We start from the raw sequence: 23,373 nt of genomic DNA, 5'->3' as shown, positions 1-23,373 counted from the left end.
GATTCTCAGTACAGACACTTCCTATGCATCCATTAAATCCTTGTTCTTCCTAAACTAAGTGAGATAAAGAGGGAAGATGGGAGGGAGAGAAAGAGGTTTTGAAGTTAAATCAGAGCCATTAGGATATGGCTCTCTCAGGTTAGTTTTGACAAGACAGTTTGTAAGTGAGGTGTGTAAGATTGACAAATGTTTGAGAAGGTCAATTCATAAGTGTTTCTGGGAGTGTGTCCAAAGCAGAACAGACATGTTCAGGCATTTGGAGTCATGGACAATAGTATGGAAACCAGTCTAGACCTAAAAAGCATCTTCAGGATCTCTTTATGATTCATCTCATTTTAAATCACACCCAATATTACTTCATACAAAATGTGATTACTAGAATGTGGGTGTAACAGCCTCTGAACTTTACTTAAACTGAACTTGGAGAAAAACTGGAACCATCATAATTGGTGTTACCAATTTGACCAAACACATTTCCAGTGTATGACTTGAGAATTTCAGAAACTACTGTATGAGAACTTGACTTTTTGGTCCAACAAAGAAGCTTAAATATTTGGAGCTTCAGTTTTACCTCCACAAGCTAAAGTGGAGTTCCTCATGGCATTTGAATCTAATCTTATGTTGATGAAGCCCTGAAATTTGAGTTCATGACTATACAAGTTTGAGTACCTACCAATGGAGAGAAATACCTGTTTGTCATATGTACAACAAAGGGAGCCACCACTATTAAGAGAATATTACAAATGACAGCAGATTTCAGATTTTAAACATAATTCACTGGTGGAAATGCTCATGACTGACCAAGAAGGTGGTCATCAAAGAGTTTGGGAGTTGTGTATTTTGAACAAATTGTTTCACCATACAGCAATGGTGTTATATATATGGGCAGCTCACACTAAACGTCAGATGGGGCTGCCTCATGGCTTCTTGGCCCTCCTTCTGCTTAGCTTCCAACTTTGCTTTAGCCATTGCTTGTAAATGTATGTGTTATGGACGTGTTAATTGGACAAATGAAAACTTTCCATTGAAGGATGATGTTGATAAAAAATTGATTTGGTTGGAGAAAGGAAAAAAATCATGATAAAAATGATTAAAAATTCTAAAGGAATTCTAGGAGGAACTACTTGCCAAATCAAGGGAGGAGAAAGTAGGGAGACAACAGCTACTCCTATAATTATCAGTACCATTGACATGATGGCCACCTACAGTGGCAAATTGGCCAACTTTATTTATTAGCAAGCTTTAAGAAACAAACTGATTAAACTTAAGTGTAATGCCTGCTTATCTGGTAAATAGGGAGTCGCTGCTGGTCCCTATTTAATAGCAGTCTTCAGAGGACAAACACCTCTCTGATGATGAGTAGATTCCTGTCATTGATCACATCATAGAAAGGCATGGTTCAAACTTTTATCTTGATGGCATGGGTTTTTTTACAAGTCAGTGAATCAGTGTAAGATGACACACTGTTGGGATTAGAGGAATTTCTCACCTCTCTGGAAGATTTGGTTCCTTTCAAGTTACACTTCTCTGCTTCTACTGGCTTGAAATATGAAGGATAAGAAGAAATTAACAAGGAAAAAATTGGGTGTTCATGTCATTAGGGGGTAACATCCTACTTATAGAGTATATACTGCATTTGCTCAGATGAAAGGCTAATTAAAGGAAAAATTAACTCCTTGAAAAATTGTCTTGTGGGTGCCCATTCAATATCATTCATGGATTATTCATTAGCAATCATCTCCATTATCATCAACATCACCACTACCTCTAAGTATGAGAATAAAATACACAGTCTAGGAATGTTGACAAAATTATCTACATGTTCTCTTTTCAGACACTTGCTACAGCCTTTAAGAAAATGTTGTTAGGAACCACTGTTCTATAGACTAAGTTTGCCATGGTGTAGTCTATCACCCGCATCATTTCTTAATGGAGGATTTCCTAAGAAGGGGATTATTGTAAACTGTGGGACAGTAGGGCATTTCTCCTTTTTGTCTGTTATTATACTGAGGAAGCATATTTCACTATGCATCTTAGCATGTTAGAAATATATTCCTTTATATTCCTCTTTTAAACTGTGTAACTACCCCTTGCTGAACAAAAGTTACATCATTCTGGAGACTGAAGCAGCTTCTCTACCACCTACTGTGTGATGGTGAGCAAAGCAGTTTACATGTCTCTGCTTAGGTTCCTTAGTTTATACAAGTGGCTATTAAGCATATTCTGGAGAGACCTTATAAAACTTAATCATTTTTCTTATTTTATAAAAAGAAGAAGACCCAGAGAACTGTGAACTGCCCAACATCACATAGCTTTTTAGTGAGAGAGCTGGACTTAGAACTCAGGTCTGTCTTCCATTCATCATACTTCTTCTTGGAGAACTTAGGTGTATAATGCAAAGAAAACCTTATATGTGAGAGACCACAGTTTTGAGTTCTAGATGTAATACTTATTAGTTATGTGAACTTAGACATCTACTAAACCTTTCTGAACCTCCCTTTCTTCGTTTGTTAAATGAGGATAGTAATGCTTGTCCAACAACCCCTTTTAGGGTCTTTTTAAGGATCAAAAGAAGAGAACATACAAAAGGCTACTTTGCACACTAGAAAGTAAACTTCAAACATGTGACATTGCTGTTATAAACTGCATTTTGAAAAATAAGGAAATTGAAGCTCTGCAATGTTGAATAACTTACCTAAGTTCACTGTGTCATTTTCTGTCTAAGAAGATATCTGAACTTAAAGCTCATTTCCCTTTCCTTTAAACTCTGCACTCTTCCCTGTGTCTGGAAACACAAAGTATCATATGCTATTTTTTTACAAATTAATCTTTAATTAAGCACTACCTAGAGTGTTACAATATGGTAATAAATGTATATTATTTTATAATGAACTCTATTCCCAAATCCTCACCTTGTTAAAACTGAGCAAGAAAAAAAATTAGCCATAATATGTAAGCTAGTATATTGGAAAAGATAATTAAGACTTTGTTAAAAGTTCGATTTTGACCTTCAACTTAAAAAGGGGGAAAACATCTCTCAAAGTCATTATGCAGCTTAAAAGCTAAGAATTTTCTCCTCCTATTGTATCTAGGGTTGATAATATTGACCTTGGATATCTCTCCTAATAAAATGCAACAATTGTCCCACAGGGAAAGGAGAACTGATGACAAGTCAATTGACCCACACCTCAGGTCAGCATCTTTAGGTGCTCAAGTAGGATGTATGGCATCATCCCAACTTTTCATTATTTTTCTTCCCTTATATCTTGCCAACTTCATCTTCTTCAGAATCAATCATCATTGTAGTTATTTTCAATCTCATCCTCTCATCACTGATAAGATTTATTGAGTATTTACTACATCCCCAGAATAATAATGTGCATTCTTTCGTTCAAACCTTACAATAGCCCCAAGCCGTAACTATTATAATTATCTCAAGTTTTTAAGAGCAAACACTGTGTACCTCACACATCTTTGTATCCTTCAGTGTGTTTGCAAATGCAGACCACTTGTATTTTCTCTTCTGTAAAATAGAGATAACAATAGGTCACTCCTAATGTTGGTAGAAAGATTATATGAAACAGCATAAAGCATTAACACCATGTCTGGCACATAGTGCACCCTCAATAAATAATATTTATTACTTAGATTGAATCAGAACACATGTTTATTATGTAGAGTAACCTCTAAAATCAGAAATTTAAAAATTTCTTAGCCAGTTTGATCTCCTACTGGCAACCTTGTGACATGACAGACTCAGAAGATGTTGCTTCATAGGTTGTCTATTCCTTTCCAGAAACTTTTTGAACTCAAGCTAAACTTTACACTCTTTATTCTCCATGGTACTAATGCAATTGTCTGAAAAAGTTTCAATTGTAAATGCGTTACCTATTATAAAATTATACTTAGTAACACAAAAAGATTTTTAAATATTAATTTAAGTATTAATTTAAAATAAGCATGTCCCCAATATATATGTAGGTGGGACATACATATTAAATGTATATAAATGTATATGCATGTGTATAAATGTATATAAGTATATATCAAGTGTATAGTAAATGTATACATCCTGCATCTTCTAGAACCCTGTGACCATGACAAGGCCACAGCAGAGCTAGCTCTAGAGCTTCCTTCCATTTCCTTGTAAAACCATGAGGTTTTCTAACTAGCTCCCAAACTGAGCATGTTAGAGAATCCTGCTCATTCATATTTCAATCAGAGAGTATAATCTTAATAATAATTTAGCTTAACATTTACTGAGGGGTTTACTGTGGGCCAGTCTCTACCACTCTCCATGTATCCATTCATGTAATCCTGATAATAACCCCAGGAGTTAGGTTCTCTTCATTTAGTAAACATTAAGCTTTAACTCTTTAACAGGCACTATTCAAAGCATTTGGTAAATAGTGAACAAAACAAATATTCCTTGTCTAGCTTGCATTCTAGTGGTGGAAGAAAAATAATGTCTCCAATTTGTAAGTATAGAAACTGAGGTACAGAGAGGTTAGGCATATTTCTTAAGTCACAGAGAGCAAGTATTGGGTCTGTGATTTGAACCCAATATTCCACCCCCAATATTTGTGTTCTTAACCACTACACAGCAATTGATTTAAAAAGATTGATTTAAAAAGAAGTCTTGGATGCCTAGGTGGCTCAGCGGTTTGGTGCCTGCCTTCAGCCCAGGGCGTGATCCTGGAGACCCAGGATCAAGTCCCACGTCAGGCTCCCTGCATAAAGCCTGCTTCTCTCTCTCTCTGCCTGTGTCTCTACCTCTCTCTCTGTATCTATCATTAATAAAATAAATAAATAAAATCTTTAAAAAATAAATAAATAAAAAAATTAAAAAAATAAAAAGAAGTCTCATTGGTGGTATTATCCAAAAGAACTTATAGTCTGCAATCACTGAGGCAAATCCTGGTTCTGAGTATAAATTCATATTCTAACCTTGTATGTAATGCATAAAGAACTCATTTTAAATTCCTTCAGTTGAAAAATGTTGACTTTGAGATCTAATGCCATTTGGCTTGAATGAGGCAGGGTAATCCCAAACTCCAAGTATTTTTAGACACGTGTATATTACTTGTATGCCACAAATGCTCACTAATGAATGTAGTAAGTTTGAAAATGTACTATGTCTGATTTACTGTTCAAGAGGATTGGAAAACAGGTTCTCATAAAACTAAATCTGACCAAGGTTTATAGAAGCAGGAAAGAAGAACAAGGAAACGTGTGTCTTCTCCCCCTATCTCTACAAACATGGTTACTTTTCTCTACAGCTTGCTTATTCAACAACAATGTAATCTGGGCTGGTCCCCAGGGAACAGTATCCAAAAATGAATTGTGCTAGAGCACATTTCTTTCTTTTTTTTTTGTTACATTTCTTTTATATATCTCCTAAACAACTATATGCTTATGTTTTGTTTAATTGAAAGGAAAAAATATCCTGAAATAATGTATGAAAAAATAAGACAACAAACCAAGACATTAAACTTACAGCTGGATCTATTGTTTGGATTTACCTTGAGCTTTTAGATTATTTGAATGATTTAAACTTAAATTTGAAGCTAATTTCCATGACTCAAAAAGCAGTTGAGTCTACTGGTATCCTCAAAAAAGTGGGTTTTGAACTAGACTTAAAGAGTCTGAACAGTATCATAGGCCCTTTTGAGTCCTAGGCTTGCCCATATTGAGATATTTCAAATGCAATAGTTATAAGGTAATGTTATGAAAACATTTCCCTAAGATTGCAAACAGCGAGTTTCTCAAAAGCTGGGACCTCCAACTTCTTCATTGTTATAACCACTGTATGCCACATGGTTTCTGGCATATAGTATGCTCTCAGTAAATGTCTGTTAGTTGAATGTCTTAGTACGTATTTTTGATGCCTTAAGGATGAATGAATGGAATTTTTTAGGGGTTCTATATCTGTAGGAGCTTTTTATTCTGTTTCTACAATACTCTTGAAAAAAGGTAAGGGAGTATTTATAAACTCTGTCAGACTTACCAATAGGTAAAGTAACTTTTGCTCCAAAGAATCTGAGTTCTGTTTAAAGTGTAGATGCAGAATAACTCCAAGGCAAAGCTTCTGGAAAAAACACAACGTGAATCACAGGAAAGAGAAGTTAAAAGAAAACCAAGATAGTATATTATATGCACAATGTTCCTACAGTAATCTTGAAATAGTTCCCTTCTGAGGTACAAGCAACTTCCATCCTTTCCTCTAGTCTAGGGTTAAAAAAGCTTTCAGAGATAGTTTGTGAGAAGCATGGGGCTATGCATGGCTGGTCTTTATTCCTCCTTCACATACAGTATCCAAGATCAAGGCACCAGCAGGATTGCCTTCTGGATAGGACCCTCTTCCTACTCCATAGCTAGCACTTCTTCTCTGTGTATTCACATGGTGGAAAGAGCAAGAGATCTCTCTGTAGCCTCTTTCATTAAAGCATTAATCCCATTCACTAGGGCTCTGCCCTCATGACCTTAGCACCTTTCAAAGGCCCTCTTCACTTTGGGGATTAGGATTTCAACATAAATTTTGGAAATACACAAACATTTAGACTATAGCAGCAAGTTGTTGGTATAACACAAAAATCAATATATCCTAATGGCCTCCAAAAATCAGTTGACTTTGGAAAGTTATCCAATGCTATGAGGACTCCTTTGCCACCAGGAGAGGGGTGGCAGCTGCAGAAACAATAATATTTTGCCAGTGTGAGAGGAGGGCCTTTAGCCAGTGTTCTTCTTTAAACCCATTCATAATCCTCTTCCACAACATATTACTTAGTTGCCTGAGCTATTGCCAAACATAATTACTTTCTCTCCTCAGTACACAGAATATGCTATTCTCCTACCATTAAAACACCAAGAACCTCTACTTTTTATCCAAACCAAACTTCCCCTTTTGCCTTAAATTTCTTTTGGAGATTTACCTCCTATAGCAAGCCTTCTCAGCTTGCCCTATGCAGATGGTCACTTCCTCCTTCCAAACTTTCATTTTCTTCCCTATGGATTATAGGGCACTGATAAATGTTTATCTGGACAACTGCACAAATATCACACAAACACACTCACATATGTCCACATGTTCGTGTGTTTTTAGACTCATTGCTTTTGATGGACTATATTCTAAGGTATTTCAGAAATTCCTCTTTGGCTAGTAGTGGCTACTATATTTGCATTGCCATTCACATTGGCTAAGAGTTTGAAAAAGAATGTATTTCTCCAGACATAAGCTTGAAAAAAAATCAGCCAAGAAATTGTGTCTTCCCACTCTCATTCGTTATTTTTATTTTTATTTTATTTCTCATAAAACAACACTCCCTAAATCCACATCACTTTCCACATATTCCCTAAAAATGCCATTATGCTTAAAGAGCTATTCATTTCTTTTCTTGCCTCATGATTCTTGACAGTGATATCAGACATTATCTTTTTAAGACAGAAACAATTGTGGCAAGAAAGCTGCTATCTGCTCAGATCTAACTCACTGACTAAACCGACATACATATATATGTATACATGTGCACATTCATATACCCACCCATATATGTTTGTGATTGAAAAAAAACAATGTGTTTAGAAATGAACATTTTATTGCACTGTTCTGAGACATGAAAACATATTTAGGTTTGAGCATTAAAGTTCTACATTTTTCTGGCAAAATTTTGTATGTAGAAATAAATATATTGTTTAATGTAAATAGTTATAAATCTAATACACACAGAAGCTAAATTCATGGACATATTTTCTATTCTTTATTTATTTTTTTTTCTATTCTTTATTTAAACCCCTGTATTACCAGGGATTTGGTGCTGTGGTGGAACTCTTAAGGATGATAGCTGCAAAGACAACAATAATTCTGCCAAACTGACAGGAGGCCCTTCAGCCGTTGTGCCTCCTTGAACTCATTCACATTTTATTATGAACCCCTGTGGCAGAATTTGAACAAACCAACAACAGTGACATGATTTCAAAAAAAAAAAAAAAGACAATACAAAAACTCGAATATCTTAGAGAGTGAAATTGAGTATTTGCCACATTCAGTAGGGATTCATGAGCAGTATGCATGTCATCAAATATACTATGTATGTTATTTCCTATGAAACACAAATCCTACCTTAAAGATATCAGTTATATGTCTCTTAATCGCTTCTATTTAGAAAGCAAGCGATTATGTTGAATTCCATTATAAGATTTCTATTAGGCCCAAACAAAAATGAATAGAAATACCTGACTCCTTGGGCTAACAATATTTGCTGCTGAGTTTATCTCTGGTTATCATCAGAGTAATTTTTTGATCTTTAGAATTTTTCAGAAGAATGTATCAAATTCATTTTCTACTATTGGCCTAACTACATTATGGAAATTTGAACATAGAGAGTAGAAATATCACATGCTAAATCAATCTTCTTGGATAATTTAATATTTATTCATGTTTTGGATATTTGGCATTGAGTCAGATTTTAATATAGTGCACACACTTTTATTTCCCCAGCCCGAAGCAATGAATTTTAGGTTCATTCACTTCAAATGTTTCACACACACACATGCTCTAACACACGCATACCCAATAATCATTTCAGACTGTATCCTTTCAATCTTCTATGGGCAGATCCACAGATTTTATGGTATTGTGGACATCATTAGGTTTGGTCATTTACAGATAACTAAATGACAGAAAAGATGTGTGGTTGTCCTTAGCAACTACTGCATCACATGCTATTTGTGTTATCTGTGAGCTGCAGAGCATCACGTTGTTTTTAAGAAATATAAACATGTACATATAGTACACCCAATGATAGTTTTCAGCTAATTACAGCTTCTACAACAATTATAACATAAAAAGTGGTGCACATATTCCTTTTGCTTTACTTTCCTGTTTATCATGCAGATATCTTCAAAATGTAACACTTTCTTTTGTCTTGTTTTTAAGAAACAACCTCACTGAATAATGTTTTTATGGAAAGAATAAGAGGCAGTGGAGCATTAGATTTGATTGCAATAGCAGGCTGTTTAAAATAACAATAATTGCTTCAGTAAATAATTGAAAGACTTCCCATTATAGAAATAATGGCTTTTGGATTATTTTCTCTCCAATTTCATGATGTACATTTTAATTTTTTTCTTCTTTAAAAGTCATAGCACAGTATTTGTTATAAGGGGATGTTGAAACAGAAACATAGATTTTAACCCTAGGTATTATGAACACAACCAAATGTTTGTAAAATTGTATAGGCCAAACAAGAGTTATTTCATTCAAATTTAGCTAATTAAACTTTTAATAGTCTCACTTCTGAAAATTGTTTTAAGTATTTACACTCTATAGGTTAACTGATCTACCTGTCCTTCAGAAAGGCGATTATCAAAAGGAGTTGATTTTTAAAACTTCAGATATTCCTGAAAACATTAGGCATTTCTCATTTTAAAAATAAATAATATTTTTCAAAATTTTCTGTAAAACAATGACTGCACCTGACTTTCTTTCTTTCTTTCTTTCTTTCTTTCTTTCTTTCTTTCTTTCTTTCTTTCGTTTGTTCTTTCATTCTTTCGTTCTTTCTTTCTTTTTCTTTCTTTTTCTTTCGTGGGGATACATTGATGAAGACTCGTAACTTAAAAAATTTCTCTCCATTGACAAGTTGTATCATCATAGGGTCATTCACAAATACTATGTTTCTCCTCCTTCTGTTACATGGTAGAATTGGATTATATATTCTTCATCCTTTGAGTTTAGTTAGAGCCATATGATTTACTTTGGCAAATAAAATATGAGCAGAAAGGACATGGGTTACTTAATGAATGAAGCCTTAAGGGATGGTGCTCACTTGGCTATTTTACCATTTTATGCCTTCTCAGCAGTTGTGCAAACACATATGGAGACAGCTTTCATCAGTTCAGACTTCTGAGTTACTACTCTGAGCACAGCCCCACATTCAACTAAAATTTTGAGGGTTTTAAGTTATTACAACATCATCTAGCACAACTTCATGAATATAAAGATGAAAAAGAAAAACCATAAGGCTTCTGAAATTTAATCACTGCAGAGGAGGTTAGATTGTTTTTGTTCCACATTTGGGTTGCAAAGTTGAGGATAGGGTCACGTTTTTCCCCTCAGGAACCTTGTGGTAAATTACAAAAATTGCCTCATCCCTCCTTTTATCTATGTCTTTTGCCATGTTATTTTTCAGTCTTCTACTCTGGCTCTGAGTTTAGCCATATGACCTCTTTTGTATGCTAGCAAACATGAAACAAGAAGTCTTAAAAACTGATTACACTATTGAGTGCAATATTGAGTGCATTCTCTTTTCTTTCTCTTTCATTGCCTTCCATTTCATAACCTACTCATAAGTGAGATATGTGTAAAAAGGATAATCAAGTTGCCCTCATCATCCCAACCAAGGTCAGCTTAAATGAGGAGACAGTCAGCCAAATCCCAGACATGTGAGAGAACCCAATCAAGATCAACAAAACTCTTAGAATGTCACCCGAGGCACATGAGCAATAAACACTTGCCAAAGAGGTTTTGTGGATTGTTTGTCGCAGAACATTATCGTGGATTTAGATAACTAATATATCCTCCTAACTTCTTATCTTCACTCTCCATAGTTCCTTCTGAAACATCATTCTCTGGATAACTCCATATTTGCTGTTTCTTGAAAAGTTTCCCTTCCTCCTCTCTCATGAAAAACAACTTCCTTGGTAGATTCATGATACAAGTTACCTTTTACAAACTGGTGGTACTTAGTCTTTATTTTTCTAGCATGTTTTGTTCTATTATCTAGACATTGGCTTTTCTAGCTACCCTCCCTGTCTAAACACTAGATGAAAAAAGTCTCTATTCAACTTGTGTCTGTGTGTGTGTGTGTGTGTGTGTGTGTGTAGAGAACACAAATTTTGGGAGATTCCTTACATGCAAAAGTGATCCAAACCGTATGCTTCTCATTGATCAATTAATCTTCTCTCTGCTAATCTAAGACAACTGCCTCAGTGGGAGAATTAATCCTATAAATTTTATACTTCACCTAACACTGTGGTGACTCTTATTTTTCCTTGCCCTACAACTGAAGGTAGGTTAAGTAAGGCAAGATACTGCCAGCAGACAAAAGGGATCTGAAATTTCAGTAACTTATTTTCCAATTTGTTTACAAACTGTTTTCTTATAATTGCACTAAAGTGATTTAGTTGGTTGAGTTTACATGTAAAAAGAAAAAAAAATTCCAAAACCAATTATAAGCTAAAATACTAAGATCTAGGGTACAACAGAATAAATTATTTTACAGATTTCTTAAGGCTCCCTAAATCAACTATGGTATTATTAGGTATTAAATCTCTCCCTTGTCTAAAAAACATGTGTCTAAAAAATGTGTGAGTCAAGAATCCATCAGAATCCTAGATGAAACACAGGCAACACCCTTTTTGAACCTGTCCACAGCAACTTCTTTCAAGATACATCCATAAAGGCAAGGGAAACAAAAGCAAAAATGAACTATTGGGACTCCATCAAGATAAAAAGCTTCTGCACAGCAAAAGAAACAGTCAACAAAACTCAAAGACAACCTAGAGAATGGGAGAAGATATTTGCAAGTGACATATCAGATAAAGGGCTAGTATCCAAGATCTATAAATAACTTATTAAACTCAACAGCAAAGAAACAAACAATCCAATCATGAAATGGGCAAAAGAAATGAACAGAAATCTCACAGAGGAAGACATAGACATGGCCAACAAGCACATGAGAAAATGCTCTGCATCATTGGCCATCAGGGAAATATAAATCAATACCACAATGAGATACCACCTCACACCAGTGAGAATGGGGAAAATTAACAAGGCAGGAAACACCAAATGTTGGAGGAGATGTGGAGAAAGGGGAACCCTCTTGCACAGTTGGTGGGAATGTGAATTGGTGCAGCCACTCTGGAAAACTGTGTAGAGGTTCCTCAGAGAGTTAAAAATAGATCTGCCCTATGACCCAGCAATTGCTGCTGGGGATTGACCCCAAAGATACAGATGCAGTGAAACGCTGGAACACCTGCACCCCAATGTTTCTAGCAGCAATGTCCATAATAGCTAAACTGTGGAAGGAGCCTCAGTGTCCATCAAAAGATGAATGGATAAAGAAGATGTGGTTTATGTATTCAATGGAATATTACTCAGCCATTAGAAATGACAAATACCCACTATTTGCTTCAACGTGGTTGGAACTGGAGGGTATTATGCTGAGTGAAGTAAGTCAATCGGAGAAGGACAAACATTATATGGTCTCATTCATTTGGGGAATATAAAAGTTAGTGAAAGGGAATAAAGGGGAAAGGAGAGAAAATGAGTGAAAATATCATTGAGGGTGACAAAACATGAGAGACACCTAACTCTGGGAGACAAACAAGGAGTAGTGGAAAGGAATGTGGGCAGGGGGTTGGGGTGACTGGGTGATGGGCACTGAGGGGAGCACTTGGCAGGATGAGCACTGGGTGTTATGCTATATGTAAAAAAAAAAGAAAAAATGTTGAATGTTGAAAATTATGTTGAATCAATAATACTTCTGCCAATCAGAGACCACCACCACATTAATACTTTTTGAAGGTTTATAATGTCTTTCAAGAACATGAACATGCTTTTCCTTTTCTCATTCATTCTGTCTTTCCCCATCTTGAAAGTATTGATCTATCTATCTTTCCATTAAGTGTGTATTATAAGCTACTGGCCAATGTGGTTACTATAAAAGTAATTTTAGCCATTTTGTGCCACCTTTAGGGTAACATTACAAAAGTCCAAACTTAAAAACACAAATCCAAACCTCTAATTGGACAAAGAGGCTGGAGTTTTGCTTCTCTTATACTATTAGGGAGCAAACAGAATTTCATCAAAGTGTCTTATTCTGCTTATATATATATTTTTTTTTTAATTATTTATTTATTTGAGAGAGAGAGAGAGAGAGAGAGAGCCAGCAGTAGAAGGGGCAGAGTGAGAGAGAGAGAATCCCAAACAGAGCCCAATGCAGGGCTCCATCTCACAACCCTGAGATCATGACCTGAGCTGAAACTAGGAGTCCAATGCTCAACTGACTGAGCCACCCAAGCAGTCCTTGCTTGTATTTCTGCTTCAAATGTATTTAACAGGTATATAGATAGTTTTGCATAATATACAAAGTATAATATTTTGCCTGACAATAATCTGTCATTATTCCTTGTAAATCCACTATCAGAGGAAATCACAATTTTGTAGCTCTGTTAAATATTTTGCATATTTTCATAGTAAATCAGCACTTAGTTATTTAACACAGGTGTTTCTATAATTGTACTACTTTAGGAAAATTCAATACTTAATGGCCCTCAAGCACTTCCACCTGTCGAGTGTATTGGTCCATTATTAGTACACTGAGTGAATTTATAAAATGTGTAAAATGTTAACTGATTAAAGACTAGGTTTTGCTTATTCTAATTCTGGTTAGATTTTTCTTGTCACTCCATGTTAAGCACATTTTAACACCCTGGGGGAAAAAATGAAGTTGTTAATGATATATTTAGCAAGAAATACAGATGTTATACATTCAAATTAAGACCTTGAATTTAAGGAACAAATAGTTTTCTCTGTTATACACCTAATTTTGAAGAGAAATGAAGCAATATAGAAAGCCAGTGACTATTGCAGGAATACAGCTCTATGCTATACTGTTCTAAACCATGCTGAGATGATTGGTCATCGCAAAGTGTTAAATGATTTTCAAAATCATTCAAAAAGCATTTTGTGCTATGAGAAAATGCAAGGTCCTTGCCCCCTTAAAAACTTTATCATTTAGTTTGGAATGCAAAATATGGGAGGGATGCCTGGGTGGCTCAGCGGTTGAGTGTCTGCCTTCAGCTCAAGGTGTGATCCTGGAGTTCCGGGATTGAGTCCCACATTGGGCTCCCTGCATGGAGCCTGCCTCTCCATCTGCCTTTGTCTCTGCCCCTCTCTCTCTGTGTCTCTCATGAATAAATAAATAAAATCTTTTTTAAAAACCTAATATGGGAAACAATTAGTGAACAAGTAGTTGCTAAAGCTTCACAAATGAGGTGAAACTGAAAGTTAACTTTAGAAAACTTTAACAAAAGAAAGATGATCTCAAAGTTGCAGGGAAGAGCAATTACTACTAGCAAAGCCTTGAAGGAAAGAGTAAACATGAAGGAGGCCTTGAAAATAATAGCTTGAGAGATTGGGAAAATGGGCTACTGTCTTTGCTGTATTAGAAATTTTGATTGTAGTAATTTTATTACCATTTATTACTAAGGATTTTAAAATTTCCATTATAAGTTCTTGCCTCATGACTGACATATTTTTTTAGTTTTTTAGGTTTTTTTAAATTTAATTTTAATTAGCCAACATATAGTACATCATTAGTCTCAAATGTAGTGTTCAACAATTTATTGGTTGCACATAATACCCAGTGCTCATCATATCATGTGACCTCCTCAATATCCGTCATCCAATTACACCATCCCCCACCCACTGCCCCTCTAGTAAACCTCAGTATATTTCCTATAGTTAAGAGTCTTTCATAGTTTTTCTCCCTCTCTGATGACTTCTCACTCAGTTTTGCCTCCCTTCCCCTGTACTGTTACCTATATTCCACATATGAGTGAAACCATATGATTGTCTTTCTCTGATTGATTTATTTTACTCAGCATAATTTAGAGACTTTTTTAATTCCTGAAAATATCAATGTGCTTTCTTTTTTTGTTATTGATCCAATTTAATATCATTATCATCAGAAATTAATCTGCATGTAATCCATTCACTGAAAATTTCGGTAGCTTCTTTATATTTAATATGTACTCAGTTTTCATGAATGTATTGTTAAGAAGAAAGGCATACCTTCTAACTGTTGAGTGCAGATTACAGGAATATATATCTATCTATCTGCATATATACTTCCATTAAATTAAATGTATTATTTATGTTATCCAAATATTTTTAATAATTTTATTAAACTTTATCTCATTGACACATCAGTTGAGAGAAGTGTTGAAATCTTGCACTAAAATGATGGTTTTGTGTATTTTTCCCTGAAGTTCTCTCCATTTTGACTTTATAAATCTTGAAGCTATGTTATTAGCTACATGCATATAATCTCCTTGTCATCGTGTAGTGACTCTCTTCACCTCTAATATTTTCTTAAACTATCATTTGTCCAGTACTAATATATCCATGCCATTTTCATTATGTATATATGTAATAATTTTCTGGCATGTATTTTTCAATTCCTTTACCTTTTTCTCTTTTAAATTTTTTTTATTGAAGTTTGATTTGCCAACATATAGTATAACACCCGGTGCTCATTCCATCAAGTGCACCCCTCAGTGCCCATCACCCAGTCACCCCATTCCCCTGCCAACCTCCCCTTCCACTATCCTTTGTTCGTTTCTCAGAGTTAGGAGTCTCTCATGTTTTGTCACCCTCTCTAATTTTTCCCATTCATTTCCCTCCTTTCCCTTATAATCCCTTTCACTATTTACTTTTTTCCTAAATTTTTTATTTGATTATTTAACTCTCAATGTTATATTAGTTTTAGGTGTACAACTGAGTGATTTGGCAAGTTTACACATTTTGCTGTGTTCACAAGTGTAGTTACTGTTGTGCGTGCTGCGGCAACACGATCAGGGTCCTGAGGATAAGGGGATGAGGAAAATAAAAGTAAAGAGATGGGGACAGGAGGGACACAGTGGATGATGTCCAAGCAGTGCCTGCTGTATTCAAGGTTTTACAACATTTTATAGCATGAGCAAAACAAAGCCAAGAAGGTGTTTATTTGTAGCAGGTTTGTGAAACCCTCCAAAGTTCCCTTTTCTCAGCATGCAAGACAGACTCACAGGTACCAGAAGACCTTGGTAAATAGATAAGGATAATAATCTTGTTGTTCCAGATGTGCATACTTCAAAGGAATATTAGGTATGGTAAACAGACCAGCAAGGACAGACAGACCCTTATTTACATTTATGACCAGGTCAGAATAAGTTGTATCTATTGTGTTATGTGGGTGATCACGTACAAGCGAGCCTTGAGAATCATTGCTCAAGCCCTTTCTCAAGCGTCTACCAACTATTCACCCTTTAGGCTTCTGAGCCTTCTGAGTGAATGAGGGATGCAAGTCCGGGCCTGGTTTGGTTCAGTTACTCCAGCTAGTTCGTGGTCGCCCACATTTCCCCCTTTTTTTGTTTTAAGATTGAGGAAATGTAATTGAGCATCCATGTTGAATCTGTGCTGTCTTGCTTTGGCCTGAACCACACACCATGCAAAGAATGAAATAATCACAATAGTAAATATGATTATAAACATCCAGAATGAATATCTTAATAGGTTGCCTGGATTAAATCCATGCAGGCCATCCAAGATATGAGCCACCATTTCAGCCGGGTTTGTCATACCTATCTGAGAATGACTGATAATGGAAATTTCCTTTTGCAACTTTAACAAATCAAGACTTATATTACTATGAAACCATATTCCTTGTAGATGTTTTCTAACTTGTCCCCATGTTACATTAGTGGCCTTCATAGGGGTGACACATATATGCTGAAACCCGCCATGGCAAACCAAGGACATCTGGGTTTTTAACAGGGATAGTTGATTCCCTAGAAATTCTACTGCCTCTTCAAGCCCATCAAGACGACTGAGAACCTTTTGATCTACACACTCCTGAGTAGACAGCGCATAAGAGATGTTTTTTGCCAAGTGGTTAACGTATTGTGCTGTTTGTATACCCTGGGATAAGGCCACAGAGGCTGCAGCTGCAGTAGCTATAAGAGTAACCAAGGCAGTGATACCAGCCATCAACAGCCCAAGGAAGCGTTTCAATCTTTTCAATTGTAGCTGCATTTCCACAGCAAACTAATAACCATAATTAGCATACCAAGGGCCTTCAATCTCAACAGGTAATAAATAGTAAATAAGGCGGTTGCATAGTCAAAAAGATAGTGACAGGACCTGTTTGAGGTGAGGGCAAGTGCACAGGCAAACAATTGGTTAATACACAATTTTTACATTCTAGTTCAAATAACATATCAGCTCCATTATTTTGCATAAAGGAAAAATTTGTCATCCCATATCACACCACCAATAGGAATGGCCTAGGCACACAGGCCCGTATAGTAAGATTAGTCCTTTGTGTTTGTGCAGCCGTTCTTAGCCATATGCATCTTGGCCGGTCCCATAGCGGCGACCAATTTCCAGAGTTCTGCGTGGTACATTTCTCCGACGGTGGAAAAAACTCCTCCGGGTATAGTCACATTATGCATTGGTCGATCAGGTGGATATGCAATATAGCGCAGAGGCTCCTTTCTTGTTATTCTTGACCAGTCCATGATAAAAATTCAGGGATGTCGTGAGGAGAGATGACCAAAGGTGTCTTCTGAAGGCACTGCATCCAAATAGGACCTGGAATAGCATAGGTTACATTTTGAGGACAATTGGGGTACCCGGGAGGGTGCCTACCTTGTTGAGGGTCACTGGGAGGAGTGTCATCAGTGACCTCATAAACGATCCACCTTTCTAGCATTATGTCAAGTTGGGATGGAGGGTTTTTATTCTTTTCCATTTCTGAGAGATATGTCACTATGTGAGGTACTGGCTGAACTACCAAGCAACCATTAACTGGTTTTTGGTTACATAGTGGCAATTGGAAACACATGGATACCTGAGCTGCCAGGCCCGTCCAATTGATAGAATGGTTTGCAACCTCCATGCCATCAGAACTACTCCCTCCAAAATATTCTGTCATATTGGTGTGTATCTGGGGAGTAGGATCATCCCAAGTAACCGGCCTTATAGTAGGTGGGTCAGGTAGATAGGCCCAATATACAGCTGCTTCGCCAACAGGAGGGGTTGTAATAGCTAATACAGTAAGAAGGATGATAAGTAAGGACTCATTAGGCTGTGTCTGTTCAGCCAGACTTAGCGCTTGATTGATCAGTTTCTTTTTTTTAATTCTTTTTCTTTATTTATTATTTGATAGTCACAGAGAGAGAGAGAGAGAGAGAGAGAGAGAGAGAGAGAGAGGCAGAGACACAGGCAGAGGGAGAAGCAGGCTCCATGCACCGGGAGCCCGACGTGGGATTCGATCCCGGGTCTCCAGGATCGCGCCCTGGGCCAAAGTCAGGCGCCAAACCGCTGCGCCACCCAGGGATCCCTTGATTGATCAGTTTCCTTATCCGGGCCCAACGGTATGACGGGAGAGGTCTCTTTCTTCTTTTTTGTGGGCGAGTTATCGTCAGGCTGGCTAGTCTCCGGCGTAGGGGCAAGGAGTCGACACCATCGTTCCGGGAGCCATCGCGCGGTGTCCTCATCCTGGGGGAAAATACAGACAAACCCACGCCCCTTGCGAAGGACGGGGTCGGGGCCCTTCCAAATGCCAGTCAGTGGATCTTTCCACCTAGCGTAAGGGATAGGAGAAAAATCCGGATGCCAAAACCGTTCAGCTGCCGTCCGTCCTGTATCATCAACATTCAAAAAATTTAAAACATAAAGAGTTAGAGTTAAATGCATATGGGAACAGTATTTCACTGTTCCCTGTAGTATCTCCCCATCTTTTAATTTTTTAAGGTAAGATTTGAGAGTACTGTTAGCTCATTCAACTATGGCTTGACCTTGTGAGTTGTAGGGAATTCCTGTAGAGTGCTTAATTTGAAAGGTAGCACAAAGGTTCTGGAAAGTTTTGGAGCTATAAGCTGAGCCATTATCAGTTTTTATGGCCTTAGGGGTTCCCATTTGGGAGAAGGCTGAAAATAAATGATTTTGAACATCAGTAAAGGCTTCTCCAGAATGTGCAGTAGCATGGATATACCCAGAGAAAGTATCAATAGAGATATGTATATATTTTAAGTGGCCGAAAGCATGAAAGAGGGTAATATCCATTTGCCAAAGATGATGAAGCATCAATCCTCTGGGATTAACTGAATAAGTAAGAACAGGATGGTGGATTAGACAGGCCGGACAGTGTTTTACTATTTGACAGGCCTCTTCTCTAGTGATGCGAAACGCTATGAAGAGCTGAGGCATTTTGATGAAAACTAGCATGACCCTGCGTGGCCAATTGTTTGTTGTTTGCGTTTGTTATATAAGTGTGAGTAATGGTGTCAGCAATGTGGTTGCCTTCAGAGAGGGGACCAGGCAAATTAGTATGAGCCCATATATGGGATATAAAAATAGGAACTTGCCTGGCCTGTAATATTTGCTGAATACTAGAGAATAAGTGATATAGTTCCTCATCATTTGTGAGTATATGAGCGCGGGCAAGGCTGGAACAGCTCGAGCACATGGAGACTGTCAGTGAATAGATTGCAGGGTTCAGGAAACATTTGCAAAGCCAGTTGGACAGCCTTTAGTTCAGCTCTCTGTACTGTCTTAGTGGGGTAATGATTTTGATAAGTTGTTTTAGCGTTAGAAGATTCCTTGTAAATTTCAATGTGCCCTGTTTTATTAGCATCAACAAATCTAGTGACGGCGTAAGCCAGAGGTTCTGTTGCTATAATTGTAGAACTGAAGACAGACGTGGTAGAAAGATATTGCAAAAGTCTGTCTGCGGGAAGATGATATTTAAGTTGTCCTGGATAACAGGACAAGGCTATTTGCCAATTTAAATTTATACTAAGTAAAGCTTGTACCTTATCTGCGGTTAATTAGTTTTGGCCGTTGAGCCGACCTTCCGGCAGTCAATGGCTCTGCCCAGATGGTCTCGCTTTTCGTGGTTTAGGACTCCTTTTTGGACAAAACCGCTGCTCTTATCAAGAGCAGACTAACAAATTAAGGAAACGTTTGAACAGAAAGTAGACTTTTATTTTTTTATTTATTTTTATTTTTTTTTCAGAAAGTAGACTTTTAATCTTATACTCTCGTACTTTAAAATCCATTTACTTTTATATTAGTCTGTTTTGACCATATCTAAAATTTCTTTTCAAGGATTTCCCTTCATAACACTTTTACACCTATTTTTGTATTTAGAATTTGTTTTAAGCCATTTCTTTTTCAGTCAGTCTCATTTGGGACAAAATTACTCTTTTTTTTTGAACAAAATTATATTCCCATTCCTTACATTTTTCTTACATAGCTTCTTTTTTACATATAGTTGTTTTTTTTAATTTTTTTTATCAGTCATCAGTTTTATTTTAGCAGAGTTTTTTTGTTTTGTTTTGTTTTGTTTTGTTTTGTTTTGTTTTGTTTTTTTAGGAACCTTAGTGTCCAGTGAAAACTAAGGAGTAACCGATTTTTGAACATCAGAACTTTTTAGATGGCAAATTTATGAAACAGTTAAGCACAAAGCATGTTCACCAACGTTTTAGTACTTTTCCTTGTTTGGAAAAGACCTAGATGTCCGATGAATTTAATTTTATTTATCATCAACGTGTGACTAAGGTTTTAGGTAACCAAGGACTTTGAAAGGTATCTTAACAATTACTTATGAAAACTTGTAAACAGACAATTATCAATTTAGTCAGTTTTTTTTTTTACTAACGGATTGCAAAAAGATAACAGAGCTTATGTGACCTTTAGTAAACCTCAATAGAATAAAAGTTTTAGGTTTAGTAGTGATAATTTTCAAGACCTGTTTACTATGTTTTATTTGGATCCACTTAAAGTTAATCAATTTGCTCCCCATCGTTAATTTTTATCTGAGACACTGGTGGGGGAATCTGGAGGGGGCAGTGTTAAGTAATTGGTGGTGATGGTGACTCAATCACCGAATTATTATTTTCTTTTTGTTCCTCTGAAGAGGTCTGAACATCATTTTCAGGGAAGGATTCATGAGAGGCTATAGAGATTAATTCGAAAGTGTGTTGTGGATCTAGTCTCTCTTATTTCCTCCCAAATATGCATGGTGCCTGGAGGACAGGCCATAGGACCACGTTTTTTAAGTTGATTTTTAATTTCCTGTCCTACCCTTTGCCAGGCATCCAAACTGACAGTCCCTTCTTTGGAAACCAGGGACACAAGTCTGATACAGTACAAAAGAATTGTTGTAAGGCCTTTTTAGAGACCTTGGACCCTTCTCACTTCATAAGGGCCTGCAAAGCGGTCATAAAGAAGACCTGTTCCATAGATTTCGACTGTACCATATTTTTTACTCCTGTAGTGGCCCTAAGTAACTGGGCTCCCCTTACCTGGTTGTCAGCGACGACTTACCTATATGTGCACCTCTCTTGCATGTGCTCAGGTCCCTGTTTGGGCGCCACTTGTTGCGCGTGCTGCGGCAACATGATCAGGGTCCTGAGGATAAGGGGATGAGGAAAATAAATGAAAAGTAAAAAGAGATGGGGACAGGAGGGACACAGTGGATGATGTCCAAGCAGTGCCAGCTGTATTCAAGGTTTTACAACATTTTATAGCATGAGCAAAACAAAGCCAAGAAGGTGTTTATTTGTAGCAGGTTTGTGAAACCCTCCAAAGTTCCTTTTCTCAGCATGCAAGACAGACTCACAGGTGCCAGAAGACCTTGGTAAATAGATAAGGATAATAATCTTGTTGTTCCAGATGTGCATACTTCAAAGGAATATTAGGTATGGTAAACAGACCAGCAAGGACAGACAGACCCTTATTTACATTTATGACCAGGTCAGAATAAGTCGTATCTATTGTGTTATGTGGGCGATCATGTACAAGCGAGCCTTGAGAACCATTGCTCAAGCCCTTTCTCAAGCGTCTACCAACTATTCACCCTTTAGGCTCCTGAGCCTTTTGAGTGAATGAGGGATGCAAGTCTGGGCCTGGTTTGGTTCAGTTACTCCAGCTAGTTCGTGGTCGCCCACAAGTTACCATCTGTCCCATTTTGCTGCTATTACAATATTATTGGCTTTATTCCTTATGTTGTTCCTTTTATTCTCATGACTTTTTGTTCCATAACTGGAAGTCTGTCTCCCTTTCATCTGCACCCATTTTGCCCAATTCCCAACCTCTTTCATCTCTGGCAAACATCCATTTGTTCTCGGTATTCATAGGTCTGATACTGCTTTTTGGTTTTTTTATTCTTTTTAATTAGACTTCAATTATGAGTAGAATCATATGGTATTTGTCTTTCTCAGTCTGACTTATTTCACTTAGCATAATACCCTCTAGATCCATCCATGTTGTATTAAATGGCACAATCTCATCCTTTTTGTGGCTGCATAATATTCCATTGTGTATATGTAGCACATTTTCCTTGTCTACTTGACTATTGATAGGCACTTGGGGTGCATCCATCTGCTATTTTAACTAATGCTGCAATAAACATAGGGATGCATATATCTTTTCAAAGTAGTGTTTTTGTTTTCTTTGGATAAATACCCAGTGGTGGAATTATTGCATCCTATAGTGTTTCTATTTGTAATTTTTTGAGGAAACCCCATACTATTTTCCACACTGTCTGTCCCAATTTACATTCTCACAAACAGTGTATGAGGGTTCCTTTTTTGCCACATCCTTGCCAAAATTTGTTATTTCTTGTTGTTGTCTGCTTGTGGGGTTTTTTTCCCATTCTAACTGGTATAAGTTGATATCTTACTGTGTTTTGGATTTGCATTTCCTTAATGGTTAGTGATGTTGAACATCTTTTCATGTTCTGTACATCTTCTTTTGTAAAAATGTCTATTCATGTCTTCTGCCCATTTTTAAATCAGATTGTTTAATTTTTTGGTATTGAATTGTAAAAGCTCTATACATTTTGGATATTAAGCCCTATCTGATATATAATTTGCAAATATCTTCTCCCATGTAGTAGTAGGTTGTCTTTGTGTTTTGTTGGTTGTTTCCTCTGCCATGCAAAAGCTTTTTAGTTTGGTTTAGTCCCAATAGTTTATTTTAGCTTTTGTTTCCCTTGCCTCAGGAAACATATCTACAAATACGTCACTATTGCCAATGTCAAGAAAAATTACTGCCTGTACTCTTTTCTAGGATTTTTATAGTTTTAGGTCTCACATTTAGGTCTTTAATCCACTTTGGGCTTATTTTTGTATATAGTGTTGGAAAGTAGTCCAATTTTATTCTTTTTCATGTAGTCGACCAGTTTCCATAACAATTTGTTGAAGAAACTATCTTTTCCTCATTGTATATTCTTGCCTCTTTTGTCATAGATTAATAGACCATATAACTGTGGGTTTATACCTTGCATCTTTATTCTGTTTCATTGATATATGTATCTATTTTTGCTCCAGTACCATACTGTTTTGATTACTATGGCCTTGGAGTATATCTTGAAATCTGGAATTCTGATAACTCCAGCTTATTCTTTCTTAGGGTGGTTTTGGCTATTCAGGGTCTTCTGTGGTTCCATAAAAATTTATGTGTTTCTTGTCCCATTTTGTAAAAATACTCTTCATATTTTGATAGAGATTGCATTGAATCTATACATTGCTTTGGATAATATG

At 36.6% G+C, this 23,373-nt stretch overlaps 1 pseudogene; it reads right to left on the bottom strand.

Moving 5' to 3' along the window:
* The window catches only part of LOC119868307, a 50,295-nt pseudogene extending 49,326 nt beyond the window's left edge, over positions 1 to 969 (bottom strand).
* Between the last annotated feature and the right edge of the window lie 22,404 nt (positions 970 to 23,373).

Source organism: Canis lupus, chromosome X, assembly GCF_011100685.1.
Source record: "Canis lupus familiaris isolate Mischka breed German Shepherd chromosome X, alternate assembly UU_Cfam_GSD_1.0, whole genome shotgun sequence".
In the NCBI taxonomy this organism is placed as follows: Eukaryota; Metazoa; Chordata; class Mammalia; order Carnivora; family Canidae; genus Canis; species Canis lupus.
Note: the sequence above shows the minus strand (reverse complement) of the source record. Positions and strands in the feature narration are given on the sequence as shown.